This window comes from Lemur catta, chromosome 10, assembly GCF_020740605.2.
Source record: "Lemur catta isolate mLemCat1 chromosome 10, mLemCat1.pri, whole genome shotgun sequence".
In the NCBI taxonomy this organism is placed as follows: Eukaryota; Metazoa; Chordata; class Mammalia; order Primates; family Lemuridae; genus Lemur; species Lemur catta.
The window spans coordinates 34,583,502-34,596,932 of NC_059137.1; the positions used below are offsets into that span (position 1 = coordinate 34,583,502).

General features: G+C 54.3%; 1 protein-coding gene across 1 annotated transcript in view; it reads left to right on the top strand.

Annotated features, from left to right (window-relative positions):
- The window catches only part of SHB (SH2 domain containing adaptor protein B), a 133,143-nt gene that overhangs the window by 109,375 nt on the left and 10,337 nt on the right, over positions 1 to 13,431 (top strand). The gene's annotated exons all lie outside the window — the stretch shown is intronic.

Genomic DNA, 13,431 nt, shown 5'->3' on the forward strand with positions numbered 1-13,431 from the left:
GACCCCGCCCAGCCTGCTGGGCTCTGCCCTGGGGGGGATGGCGACACACCGTGGAGTCGGGAGGGCAGAGGCCCGGGGCAGAGGCTGTGGGGTGCGTGGCAGGGACCACGCATCTCTCCAGGACTGTCAGGGATGCGGATGGACTTCCACTGGGCCAGGGAGGATGGGAGGGCACTCGGGACAAACAGAAAGCAGGGACCTTGCTGTCCCCCGAGCTGCTGGTGTCTCGTGCTTCATCATCGTCAGACCTGATGGCTTAAAGAATCAGGTCGGTTATGGCAGCCGAGGAAAATTCAATAAGCTAAACACTGGCTGGGCTGGAGGCGCCAAGGCTGGAGGAGCTGTAATGGGATTAAGGAGAGGGCAGCGGCGGGAGAGCCTGCACACCGCTGGGCGTGCTGACGGGGCACAGCCCTGGCTCCCCACTCCCCCACACACACTGCCCAGCAATAACCTCGCAGCCCAGGGCCCGTGAGCGGAGGGAGCTGCCTGACCTCCACCCCCCGGCGTCAAGGGGAATGGTGCTCTGCTGAGGTAAAGGAAGCAGGTGGCATCAGCAATGGGACTCGCGTGTCACCAGCCTTCCCTGTAGACGCAGGCAGCCTGCCCACCACCCCCAGGCATTTTTGGTGCTCTGGAGACCCTCCAGGGCCCAGGTAGTGCTGGGTTGTTACTCTGCCTCCCTCCCTGTCAGTATCTGAGTTCCTCAGTGAATCTCATTCCTCCCAGAGTCCCCATGGTTGGGGTCTTGGCCCAAAGGGACCTCCGTGAAAGGACTGATTGGATCACAGAGGAGGAAGGGACAGAACGCCTTGTACCAAGCCTGGCTGTTCCCCAGTGAGGGCCGGGGCCCCGTCAACTGCCCAAGCTTCCTGTTCTGTCACTGGAGAAGTGCTAAGCCCCTGAACTGGGGGCCCTGGCTGGCACGGGGGCCCCGAGGTAACTCCCACACAGGCCTACCTGCCTACGGGTACCCAAGATGTGCCAGGGCTGAGGTCCCAGCAAGGGCACGAGCAGAATCTGCAGAAGCGTGATCACACCAGCTGCTCCTGCAGGACCCGGTTCTCAGTCTGCTGTGCAGCACACCCTCAGCTCTACAACAGGCCCAGGCACCAGCCCGCAGTGGATCTCGGAGGGCCGAGAGTACACTTCCCGCCCAGCCCTGCTGCGTGCCATCCCCTAGGGAGGAGGACACTCTCACAGCACAGGCCTGTGGTCTAGAGGGCCCGGCTGCGTGCGGTGAGGATGGCAGGGGATGGGCCTCACGTCTGGCTCCCCCCACACACTGGCCATGCGGCCTTGGTCAGTCGTGCCATCCAGGCCTCTGTGTCTTCATCTGTGTACCGGGGATGGTGATGACCTGCTCACACAGAAAGTGTGCCCGGCCCAGCCAGTGCGGTGTAAATGTTACCTTGTGTCACTCGCAGCCTGCCTGCTTCCTGAGGTCAGCCTGCAGTTTGAAGTCCATTTTTAAGAGCCATAGAAAGGACTCATCCAAACTCCTGGACAGGAGTCCCGTCCTGCCACTCACTGCTTGCTGTGTGGCCTTGGGCAAGTTCCTCCCCCCAGGTCTCAGCATCCACCTCTGTCCAGCGGGGAGTTGCACTTTGATGGCCCGTGGGGATACCTCTACCTCTGACACAGTTTGGGCGACTGATCTGCCAGGGGGGCCGGAAGTGGAGGGTTTAGTTTCCCGTGCAGGCAACAGGCCACCACCGCCAAAGGCCAGAGGGTGATCTCACCCGGTCAGCTTTCTCTTGAATCCCAGAGTCGGGGAGATGGGCTGGGCCATGCTGTGGCTGAGCCAGGCAGGCCACTGAGCGGAGGGGGGCTTGCTTCCCAGAGCAGCCCCCATTCCCGATGAGCGGTCCAGCTGCTGGCCAGGGAGCAACACCCTGGCGCTGGTCACTTCAACGGCAAGTGGAATGGCCCTGGCACTGAGTGTCCTGGATGCTTGGGCAAACACCAGCTTTGCCAGCCACCAAGTGAGGTGCTCAGGGCCTGCCGTGCGGGGGCAGGGTGGGGAAGGGCATTTCTGACAGTGTCAGGAGCTTGGTGCAGATTGACGTCGGAATTCCAGCTATGCGGGTTCTCTGTCTCTGGCCATTCTCATATGAGCCTTGGGTTTGGCCATGAGAGTATTCTAGGGTGGAGAAAGGATCTGGGGGAGTCTAGCTTCAGAGGACAGGGCCCTCCACCTCCTCTGTCCTTCCCCCAGCAGAATACTTGCCAGAGCCCTCTGTACCATGCACGGGGCATCAGGGAGACCACCAGGGTGAGCACAGCCAGGCCGGGCTCCAGGGGCTCACAGTCTGGCCAGTTCAGCCTGTGCCCCATTGCAAGCAGCTCTGCACAGGGGGTCGGGGGAGCTGCGGGGAGAAGGCTGCGCTGGAGCTGTGAGAGAAGGTAGGTGTCCCCCGGGCAGGGGTGGCGAGCACAGCAGCTCAGGCAGAGCCCTGGAGGTGCAGAAGCACCCGGCAGGTCTCAGGCTCCTTCCAGAAGAATTGAGATGCAGTGCCCGGTGATGGACCTGTGACACGCCAGTTCCACTCACAGAGGTCCTGGTCTCAGGCAGAGATTGCCATCCTCTTCCTCATCTTAGGGCAGAGGAAGCTGAAGGACCCGCCCAGGTCTGTAGCAGAGCCAGGACTGCAGTGGGGGCCGTCAGACTTCCCAGCCCTTCCCAAACTCACACAGTCAGAAGGTCTTTGGATGTCAGAGCTGGCAGGGACTGAGAAGGCACATCTGGTGCAATCTCTGCTTTATGGGTGGGGAAACTGAGACCCCCAAGGAGATTCGTGATTGACCTGAGGCTACTCAGCTGGCATTTGACCACACTGACCGTAGAGACGGCAACTCCTTCCCACTGTGGGGACCAGACAGATGCCTGGACTGGCCCAAGCCGGCATCCATCTGCCCCTGCCCCAGGCTTCCTGCACACCCCACCCCCGCATCTCAGAGCCTGCTCCACGGCAGATGCCCCCATGCATGAAGCTGCCTTCAGTGATCCTGCCTAATTGCCTCTGAACACTTCCCTTTCCCCTCCTGCCTGCAGAACCCCCCCTTCCCCATCCGCATCCCCCTCGCCAGGGTAGCACGCCTTGGCTGCCGCCTACCGGCCCCTGGGTACACTCACTCCAGCCTCAGGGAGCAGAGGGTTGAGCCTTAGAAAGTCACAAGAAAATATCAAACTCTTAACACAGTTTCCTGTCTCTGGAAAGGCAGGCAGTGGAGGAAAGGGATGAAAAGTCTTGAAAAATCTCCTTAAAAGGGTTCTTCAGGCACGTTGGACTGTGAACGACCCTGATGAGTTCTGGTTTTGTGAGTGTTTGCAAAGGAATCTGGACAAGATGAGGGGAACAGGACTTCAGAGACAAGGGTTTGCAGCTGGGGGCGGGGGAAGATGGGTGCTGAGGCCTCCGGTCCTGTGGGGCAGGTTCTGCCTGCAGGAGGCCCGTGTTTATTCTAGAACCTTAGTGACCCGGGGAGCTCCATGAGTATTGTCAGGAGGGAACACAGCTTCCACCTCCCTCTGTCGCCAGGAGCCCCCTGAACCCCCACACGTGCCTCCTGAGCCGGCCAGGGGCCTGTGGAAGAGGCCGGGAGGAGGCCGGCATGTGAGTCGGCATCCCGGGAGACGCAGGGCAGCATTTTGCGAGGCATGGAGGGAAGGGCACAGGCTCTGCAGCCAGATAGCTAATCTAAGCCCTGGCTCCATCTCTTACCACCATGTGATGGTGGCCAAGGCCCTTGACCTCCCTGCAAAACAGGGTGCGAAGGCAAGAAGTGAGGCTTGGCAGGTAACCGTTGGCACTCAGCAGGTGCACGGTGTGTGCTGGTCTCTGCTCCGCCCAGCTTTTCCAGAGCCTTTAGCAGTTGCCGTGGAAGCAGTGGGCGAACTGGGTGCTGTGGGTGAGTCCAGGCTGTCTCCGCTATGTTGGGTGACTTGGCCAAGTGTCTTCTCCACTTGCATCTGTAAAATGAGGGTCTGGTGTTTGATGTGGAAACTTGCTTCCAGTTTAAGGGTTCTGTGATTACACCACTTTCCTCTAGGTCCAGGGATGGAGGGAAGGCTCCATCTCCTCCAGGGAGGGCTCCAGGAGGGGGCAGGACGGTTATCAAGAATGAGCCTCCTGTCGTTCAGATTACGTAATGGCATCCCTTTGTATCCTGCCTGGAGTGGCCGGGTTTGCGCTGACTGCTGGGTACTCGGTCTTCACCCCGAAGTGCCTCCCAGGGTCCAGCGGAGGGAGGGTGGGTTTACGGGGCCAGAAGGAGCTGGGGGGCGCTGGGGGTGCGTTGCAGTTAGGGTTTTGTTTTTCTTTCATCTCACTCCTCATTGATTAATATAGGGAAGGAGAGAGTTTTCAAAGAGTAGGCCCGTCTGGGTCTAGGCAGGCGAGTGATTAATCTTAGTTTGTTGCTGCTGACAGCCAGGAGCAAGAAATAATAAAGGTTTGCAGGTGGGGAGGGGCGGGGAGGAGGGAGGCTGCGCGCCCTTGGTCTGTCAGCGGGAGCTCAGACTTCACTTCCCTCTGCCGCCCGAGCAGCCCCTGTTGGACCAACAGCTGAGGCTCCAAACACTTAGCTCCCCGGTGGCTGCTGCTCCCGTGTGTGACCACCGGCACAGTCCCTGCCAGGCCTTCAGTCATCGGTCGCCCTGTTCCCCAGCCCAGCCCCAAGGGAATGCCAAAACCTCTTAGGGGCAAAACTTCAAGGAGGGCAGTATGTGTAGCTCGGGGCACATAGCTGCTGCTTCCCTCGGGACCCCACACTGCCAGCTGGGACTGCAGGAGCCCTGGGGTCCTGGCCTTCCCGAGCTCCCAGGTGCGTGTGAGGGGGGTATGCAGAAGAGAGGTGGGGTCACGTGGCCTGGCCATGGGGCGGCTGGCTGTGGCGCCAGGCAGACAGTGGCAAGGGGAGGGGGCAGTAAGGAGCCGTCCACACGGGCAGCAGCCCAGGAGGGGAGAAAGCTTCCGACTTTCTAGTCCACGGTTTCTGGTATACCCCATCATCAACATGCCCTCCTCCTTACCCCCAGTCCCCCCGCGATACAGGGAGCTCTGCACAGCAGTGGGGATACCGGCTCTGGATCAGTCCGTCTGGGGCTCTTGAAACCTGGCTCTGCTACGTGCTAGGAGGGTGGTCTTAGACAAAGGGAGTTAACATGTCTGAGCCTCAGTTTCCTCCTCTGTAAAATGAGTCTCACAGGGGTATTAATGAATCGACAATATGTGAACTGCTTAGCATGCGCCCAAATACAGTTACTGCCCAATCAGTGGTAGCTCAACTGTCTTCAGTGCAGACTTCGGAGAGCCACAGTTGTTGAGCTTGACGTGGCCCAGAGCCTTGCAGATAGTCTGGGTTGAACTTAGACATGCCAGTCTATGCCCTTGTCCACCCTCCTTTACAGTGATGGGATTTTAGAGGTCGTGTGGCTGCAACTAGAGAAAATCTGAGAGAATCCCACAGAGCTAATGTCAAATCCTGGCCGTGTGACCGTGGGTGGGTTACTTAGCTTCTCTGATCTCCCAACTCCTCATCGGTAGCTGGAGACGATGACCACCTCAGCAGGCGTCCTTTGTCCTCCTCACCATCTTGCTGCCCCTCCAGCTGTCCCGCCGAGTCTTCAGATGTTATAAATCAAATATTCCTTTCCACCAGGACTCAGTCTGGTCTCCCCATCATCTCATGGGGAAGCTTGTCTGCAGCAAGGCAGGGCAGCAGCTCCGGGAGTACACTGAGCAGAAATCTTGGGCTTTAGGGGGTAGAAAGAGACCTTTTGGATCTTCTGCTCCAATACCCTGCACAAGTGGGAAACTGAGGCCCAGGCAGAGGAAGAAGCTCGCCTGCCTTCCAGCTTTCCCGGCAGGCCGTGTTTCCAAGCAGCGTTTGAGTCTGCCTGAGACAGGCGGGTGTGGGGGGCGAGGGGGGTCCTGCCTCTTTGCTCCCACCACACAGAGGATTGCATGTCCTCTCCGGACTGATGGAGGAAAAATGAACTTTCTGCTCAATTAGTGTGCCTCGTAGTTTCTCCTTCTGAAAGGTTTAAAGGAAATGCCACAATTAGGAGCTGCTGCTGTCGGCAAAACAGACTCCTCAGATGCTCTTTGCAGGGGACTAAACGAGAACAGTGAATTTTAGAACATGCAGATGCCTCGCAGGATGAAGGGACGCGCCGTTGAGAGGACGCTGTGAGGAATATTAGATGACATTTCCCTTTATTCGGAATTACTGAGAAAATGTGCCCTGCTGGTGGTAAAATACTTCCAAGGACGCTGCCCTCACCATTAAAACGGCACCTCCTTGAATCAGCGCGTGGTGCTTTGGCTGTTCTGAAGCCGTAGGGTGAGGAGTATGGAAAAAGCCCTGGGCTTGTGCCCAGGAGACCGAGTTCAAATCCTGGCTCCACCTCCAGCTAGCTGTGGGGCCCCAGACAGTCACCATGATACACACCCTCCTTTCTTGGGGTCCAGGCAGACCCCAGTTTGAGCTCTGCTGTTCTCTGAGCCTTTGGTTTAGTCTCTAGCAAAACAGTCCTGCCCCTGAGACGTGTGAGGCGATATGTGTCCAGGCTCCCGGCATGGGAACTGGCATTTAGGAACATCCAGCTTCCCCACTGTAATAGCACAGAGTAAGGACAGGAGTTGTCTCCTTCATTTTTACAGATACAGAAACTGGCATTCACATTACGTCAGAGCTAGTGAGTAAAGAGCTGGGATTTTAACACGGCCCGATGCTGCCTTCCTGCCCTGTGGGGTCTCTCTGAGCAGAAATATCCCAGCCAGGGCCCGGGCATTCTCTGGGCGGTGTAGCCCAAGACCCGGGCTGGGTTTTCTGAGCAGGACCTGGGGCCACAAGCCCCTTGCCAGGCATTTCTCTAGCATCTTTTCACAGGCAGTGGTGACACTTACAAAGCCCGGAGACCTAACGCCCCTTCCCCCAGCTTGTGGGAGCCTGAGAACAGGGGTTGATCGTGGCTGGCTCTAAACCAACGCCGTCAGCATGTGTGACCCAGCTGGGGGAGTCTGGTTCCTTCTCTGGGTTCAGCCCTCAAGCAGCTGGTGAAGAGAGCATAACTCATTGCTGTTGCTTCTCAGAGAAGGAAACTGAGGCACAGAGACCTTTAGGAACCCGTCCGAGGCCACGTTGCCAGGGGAGGGAAGAGGCAAGATCTGCCCGACTCCCAGGCCACTGTTCTTTCCTGGCCCCTCTTGGCCATTGGCTGCGGCTAACCTGGGAAGTTCTCTGTTTCCCCCTGGGCGCTGCGCTAAAGCTGGGAGCACCTGGTGGCAGAGAGGGGGAGGCTAGCTCAGAAGGGCCAGCGGTGGCCTCCGTAGCTGGCGAGAAAGCTTTTCAGAGGCCCCGTCTGGCCTGGGTGTGCTGGATCAGGAGTCAGGACCGGGCGGTGGGTAGGAAGGAGAAGCGTGTCGTGGAATTGACGAGGGGAAGGAAGAGTGAGAATTCAAGGACCGCATCCAGATTTCTGAGCAGCTGGGTGGGTGGTGGTTCTGCGGTGGCAACGTGGACCTGGAAAAGACCCAGGAAAACACACTGCCTCTAATTCAGCTCTCCTCTTCCCACTGCTGCCCAAAACCCCGAGGCAAGAGGGGCCCATGCTCTTTCTGCCTCTGCCCGTCTGTGGTCCACAGCACCCACCCGGCCTGGCAGTGCCAGACGTGCCGTCGACAGGCTGGGTTCCCTCCCTGGCTCTGCCCCGTCTCCCCTCCGAGCCAGGCACGCAGTGTTGCCCCTCGTTCCCCCGAGAGCTCCCGGGTCCTCACCAGCATCTGAGTGGTCCCGATTACATTTCCAGCCAGTTTTTAATTATCTCATATCAGCGCGCATAAATCTGCCTGTGCGGCGGGGCTGCCGGGGAGGCGTTCCAACTGCCCGTCCGTCCCCAGCAAATCTCTCATGCCCCGGGACAGTTGCCTTCGGAGGCACTGGGTGGTCTCTCCAAATGAGAAAAACATTGCTTTCCAATCACATTTCTAACATCTTGTTAATATGATTTATTTACTGATATTTTTGCAAAAGCCATCTGGGAATGGGTTATTGGGGACTGGGGGGAAGGCACGTGGGGTGATGCAGCGACAGGCAACAAGGACAGCCACAGACATCGTATCTGCTGTCAGTGAAAGGGAGACAATGCGGAAATGCAGAGGACATGGCTGGGAGCTGGGGGACCAGAGCCTGAATCCCACCACGTCCTCCAGCGGGAGGTCACCAGGGAGTCACATCCCGTCTCTGATCCTCTCAGCCCTGAGGCTGGGGACGCAGTGGAAGTGCTCATAAACTCAGAGGGGCTGTACAGATGGAGTGGGGTCATTTGCAGAGTCTCCATGCCAACCACAGGAAATATGTGTGATGTAGGGTTTTATGCTTTCAGCTGGGCTAAATCACTCAAAGGCCCCAGAGAAATATGATTGGCCCCCACCTAGAGGCATTGGCGGGGCTTGAGGCAACCAACTGCACAGTGAAATCCGAATGTCAAGCACGGGGTTTGGCTGTTCCCCCGACCTCTGGGCAGCTAAAGCCAGAACAGACTTGAATCACCCAGGTCAAGACCCTGGTTTTTTCAGATGGGGGAAACTGAGGCAAGGGAATGGAAAAGGACCTTCCTGAGGTCTCTAAGCCAGTTGCTGGCAGAGCCCCCAGATGTCCCAGCTCCCATTTCAGGGTCACTACCCTCCTGGGCCTCATAAGCACCATATTTTCTTCTCCCATTTTCTCCGCAAACATTCTCAGTGTTTGAGGCAGATTTGTAAAATCAGATGTCAGGTTTCATAGCCCTTGTCTTCGCTCCCACAGTTCAAATGCTAAAGCTGTAAAGCAATGCTTTGCTGTGTGTGGCACCCGCGCTGCACCCTGGCCCACTGCGGGAGCGGAGGCCGCCCGGTGCCCAGGTCTCAGTGTCTCGCACCTGCTCTGCCATCCTCCTTCCAGCCTCGGGTGTTCTCTGCCACTTTTAATAACGCTGTGCTTTTCTTTCTCTTTTTTAAGATTATTTCACCCAAGAGGAATATCAGAAACAATTGGATTTGGCAAAGCCAGCTTATTAGAAATGCTTTAATTAGAACCATTTTTTTATTTTTATTTTTTGTTATTTCCTTTTGAAATCGACATGCTGCTTATAGTCCCAGGTGGCTTTGGGATCAGCCTGCCACATTGTCAGCACAAACACTCAGGGCCAGGCTCGCAGACAAGTCAGCAGCGTGGCTGTCACTGCTGGATTCCTGCCATGCACTGGGGCCTTCAGTGACGTGGGGAGACAAAGACACATCAGACCTAAGCTCACAGTCTAGACAAGGAGACAAGGTGGTAGGTGAGCACTGTGATGGATGGAGGTATGGCAGAGAATGAGTGAGGGAGGGAGAAAGTAGATGTGGGGGCATCTTGGAAGGCTTCCTGGAGGAGGTGGCTGTTGAGCAGGGATAAATAAGATTTTTGAGAGGAGAAAACCGGGGAAGTGATTTATTGAGGAAGCAATGGCAACGTACAAGGATGTTTAGGTTTGGGATTGGAGGACAGGCCTCAATGGTGTCCCCTCTCCCTGTCTTCCCACCTGGGCTCCAGTGGCTTAGCTATTCAGGTTTCCCTTGGAGGTGATAGGACCCCTCTCTATTTTGTAAAACATCACCCAGTTTTAGTTTCCACATTAAAACTAAGGTGCATAAACCCAGGAACCCTGCTTCCTAAATCTGCCCTCTGGCAGCTAAGGCCACTGACCTTGACCCTCGGGGTCATGGTCTGACATGATTGGCATCTGCTTGGTACCTTTTGTGGCTGAGAGTTCCTTTGGGAAAGTATCTGTCTCAGCACCACCAGAAAGCCTGGCACATTATAGGTTCTCAGGGAACATTTGGAGATGACAATCAGGAGGAAAATAATCACAACGTTCAAAATGAGCCCATGGTTGTAATAAAGTCAGGTTATAAAATCAGCCCAGTCTGTAACCATATATCACACACAAATGCTCGTGTGGGGGAATACAGGAAGGCACTTTGCCAAATTGTGATTAACAGCTGTATGTGGGCGGTGAAATGGTGGGTGATTTTTGTCTTCTTTTTGATTATTTGTGTTTTCTAGATCTTCTACAATGAATCTCTTTTATATAAAAATCTCTTGTTTGTTTGTTTGCTGTTTTTTAATGAGGCAGAGCAGGAAGCTCATTGGCTGTAGAGTTAGGAAACCTGGTTCGGGTGTCAACTCTGTCTTGTGCTTTTATTTGGGTACTTTAGTTGGATCAGTAGAGAGAGACCATACAGTGCCATGGCTAAGAAGGGGCACCACCTAGAGCCAGAATCCCTCCCTGGTTCAAATCTCGATTCCTACTGTCTGTGTGCCCTCAGTTTCTGCACCTGTACAGTAGGGACAGTAATGGTCCCTGTGTCCCAGGATCGTGGTGAAGCATCAATGAGATTGCAGTCAGGGACGTGCCTTATAAACTTTGAAGTCCCAGTCAGCTCTCTCCAGCTCCCCACAGTAGCCTTACTTACTCCTCCAAGAAAAGGGCTCAGAGAGGTGAGGGGCTTCCCTGTGGCTACGACAGCACTTGGCTTTCCCAGCCCTGCGTCCTTGCCTCAATTCTGTGCCACCTCCCATCTTGCCAAAGAGCAAGCTGTACACCCAGCCTTTGCTCCTGACGGTAAGGTGTGTGCCCCACCGAGGCTGAACACAGCCTCCCGAGCAAAACCCATTTACCCGGTGCCAGGCAGGCTTTTTGCAGTCCCTGGTATAGGAATTGATTTGGGCAGGCTTCTGCAGAGTGTCCTCTGGTGCAGGAAAAATGCCAGTAGTAATGATTAAAATCTTGGAGCAGTACATGATTCTGACACAGCGCTGGTAAAACCAGAGGCAGCAAATGCATGAGGTGGTGTGATCTGGGCCCTGAAATTTCAGGCTCAGCGTCTCCAAATATCAGCACAACCCCACATTGAGTTCAGATTTTCAGCCTAGGAAGATATATTTTCCTGCCCTGAATTGTTCCAATCTTAAGCAAAAATGTCATCTATGGAAAGGGTACGGTTGACTATTTTACTTTTGCGGGAGCTACGCTTTTAAAAAGATATCAGTTCTGATACTAAGTAACTTTTGGAACTCAATTACTTGCAGCCATGCTGGAAAAAAAAAACTGTAATTAATGTGGTCAAACCCTGCCCAAATAATAAAATGAAAGCTTTGTTGTGTATCAAGGCAGAAGTCAATTTCATTGGGGGGCAAAGAGCTAGAGATTTAATTTTGAGAAAATTCTCTGCCCTGTGGAAAGAGATTGTCAAGAAGCTGCCAGAATGAATGTCTAACATGGGAGGATTTGCCCTCCGGAGTCCAGACTACTAAGAGCTGACAGTGACCTTTGAAAATTACGTTTTTAAATCTTCCAAGTGTGGCCAAAGCCAGTGGGCTTTGCTGCTTAATGTTCTTGGACCTGTGCCCCTTTGGTCACGAGGCAAGTGTTGTCTGTACCTGGTGACAGTTGCATGTCAATAGATCCTGTCCTTTGGGACTTGGGAGGAGGTGGACTTAGGAGGTCAGCAGACCCCAAACACAAGGAGTTCAGCGCAGGCATAGGGCTGTCCACATTAACGGCAGAGTTGTGTCCAGACAGCGAGGCTGATGGCCAAGCTGGACAGATGCACCAGGGATGCTATTCAGTTGCAGGCACTCACCACGTGGGCAGCTCAGTCTGCTCCTGCCTGTGAGGGGCCTTCCATGGACAAGAGGAGCAGGCTTGGCTTGCAGGAACCAGATCTCAGAGCTGGGGTGACCGTCAGTAAGCTGTATTAGTCATTTTTCAGCTCAGGGTGTGGAAGAACTTTCTCACGGGCAGAGCCATCTAAGTTTGAAAGAGGTTGTCTTGGTAGGGAGTGAGCTCCCTGCTGCTCGGGGTAAGCAACAGTCGGACACTCAATGTTATGAATATTACAAAGGGGTTTCCCTCATCAGATGGAACTAGAATGCTGGTTCTCAAACTGGAATGTGTGTCAGAATCTCAGCATGTTTAAAGCAGGTTTTGGTTCCAGAGAGGCCCAGGGAACTGCAGGCCCAACAAGTCTCTGGGTACTTGTGGACATTCTGGGGCCCGCTAGAAGAAATGGTTTTTGAAAAACCTGCACTCCTCTAGCCCTGGGGCTCGGGGGGCGGGGCGGGGCTCTGATGAAGGTGAGACCTTTCATTTAATATCTGAACAGTCCTTCTTCCCTCCTCATGAGGTTGAGCATCTCCTGTGTGCCAGGCTTCAAAAGTTTAGAGGTGGGTGGGACCTCAGGGGTCATCTAGTCCTGTCTCTTCATTATACAAATGGGGAAACCAAGGCCTGAAAGGGCAGGAGCCGTGCAGAGGTGTTTTCTCTTGCTCTCAGTGGCCTTTGGGGAACACTGTAAACTCTTCCCCACTTCACAGATGGCGAAACTGAGGCCCGGACTCCCAGGGACTGGTGGGGTTTTTCCACAGGGGAACCACTGTCATTCATACGATTCACAGGAGGCCCGTGGCCAGGAAGTCGGGATGGCTCACAGGTGAACTCGGGGGGAGGAAAGACCACCCGCGGTTTAGGTGCAGGGCCGCCAAGCCGGTGGATCTGCTTTAACTTGCGGTTTTTAAAGGCCCCTCTGGATTTTCTGCCTTTTTTAAAAATAAATTTTATTGTGTATAATTATGGTATACAACATGATGTTATGGGATACACAGGCATAGGAAAAGTGTTACTGTAGCGAAACAAATTAGCATATCCATCGTCTCCAAGTTACCCGTTTTTTTTGGTTTTGTGGCAAGAGCAGCCAAAATCTACTCATTTAACATGAATCCCAGATGCAGTCGAATTTTATTACCTATAGCCCTCGTGTTGTACGCTAGATCTCTAGACTTGCTCGTCCTGCCTGACTGCTGCTGTGTGTGTCTGACCGACATCTGGCAGCGTTTGTTATCCCCTGGCTTTTCGATCATAGCCATCCTAGCAGGTGTGAGGAGATACCTCACAGGGGTAGTGATGTCCAGCACCTTTTCATCCGCTGTTGGTCGTCTTCATGTCTTTGGAGAAATGTCTGTTGAGGTCTTATGCCCATTTTTTAAATCAGATTATTTGTTTTTCTGCTGTTGAGTTGTATGAGTTCTTTATACAGTTGAGATATTAACCTCTTAGCAGATACATGGTTTGCAAATATTTTTTCCCAATCTGTAGGCTACTGTTTTGTTTTGTTAATTGTTTCCTTTCATGTGAATGAAGCTTAGATATAGGCCCATTTATTTATTTTTTGCTTTTGTGGACTGAGTTGGTGTGCCATCCAGACAGTCGTTGCCACGGCCAGTGTCGGGAACGTTTCCCCTGTGTTCTCCTCTAGGAGGTTTGTAGTTTCTATTCCTATGTTTAGGTCTTTTATCCATTTTGAGTTGATTTTTGTGTAACATACAAGATATGAGTTCAATTTC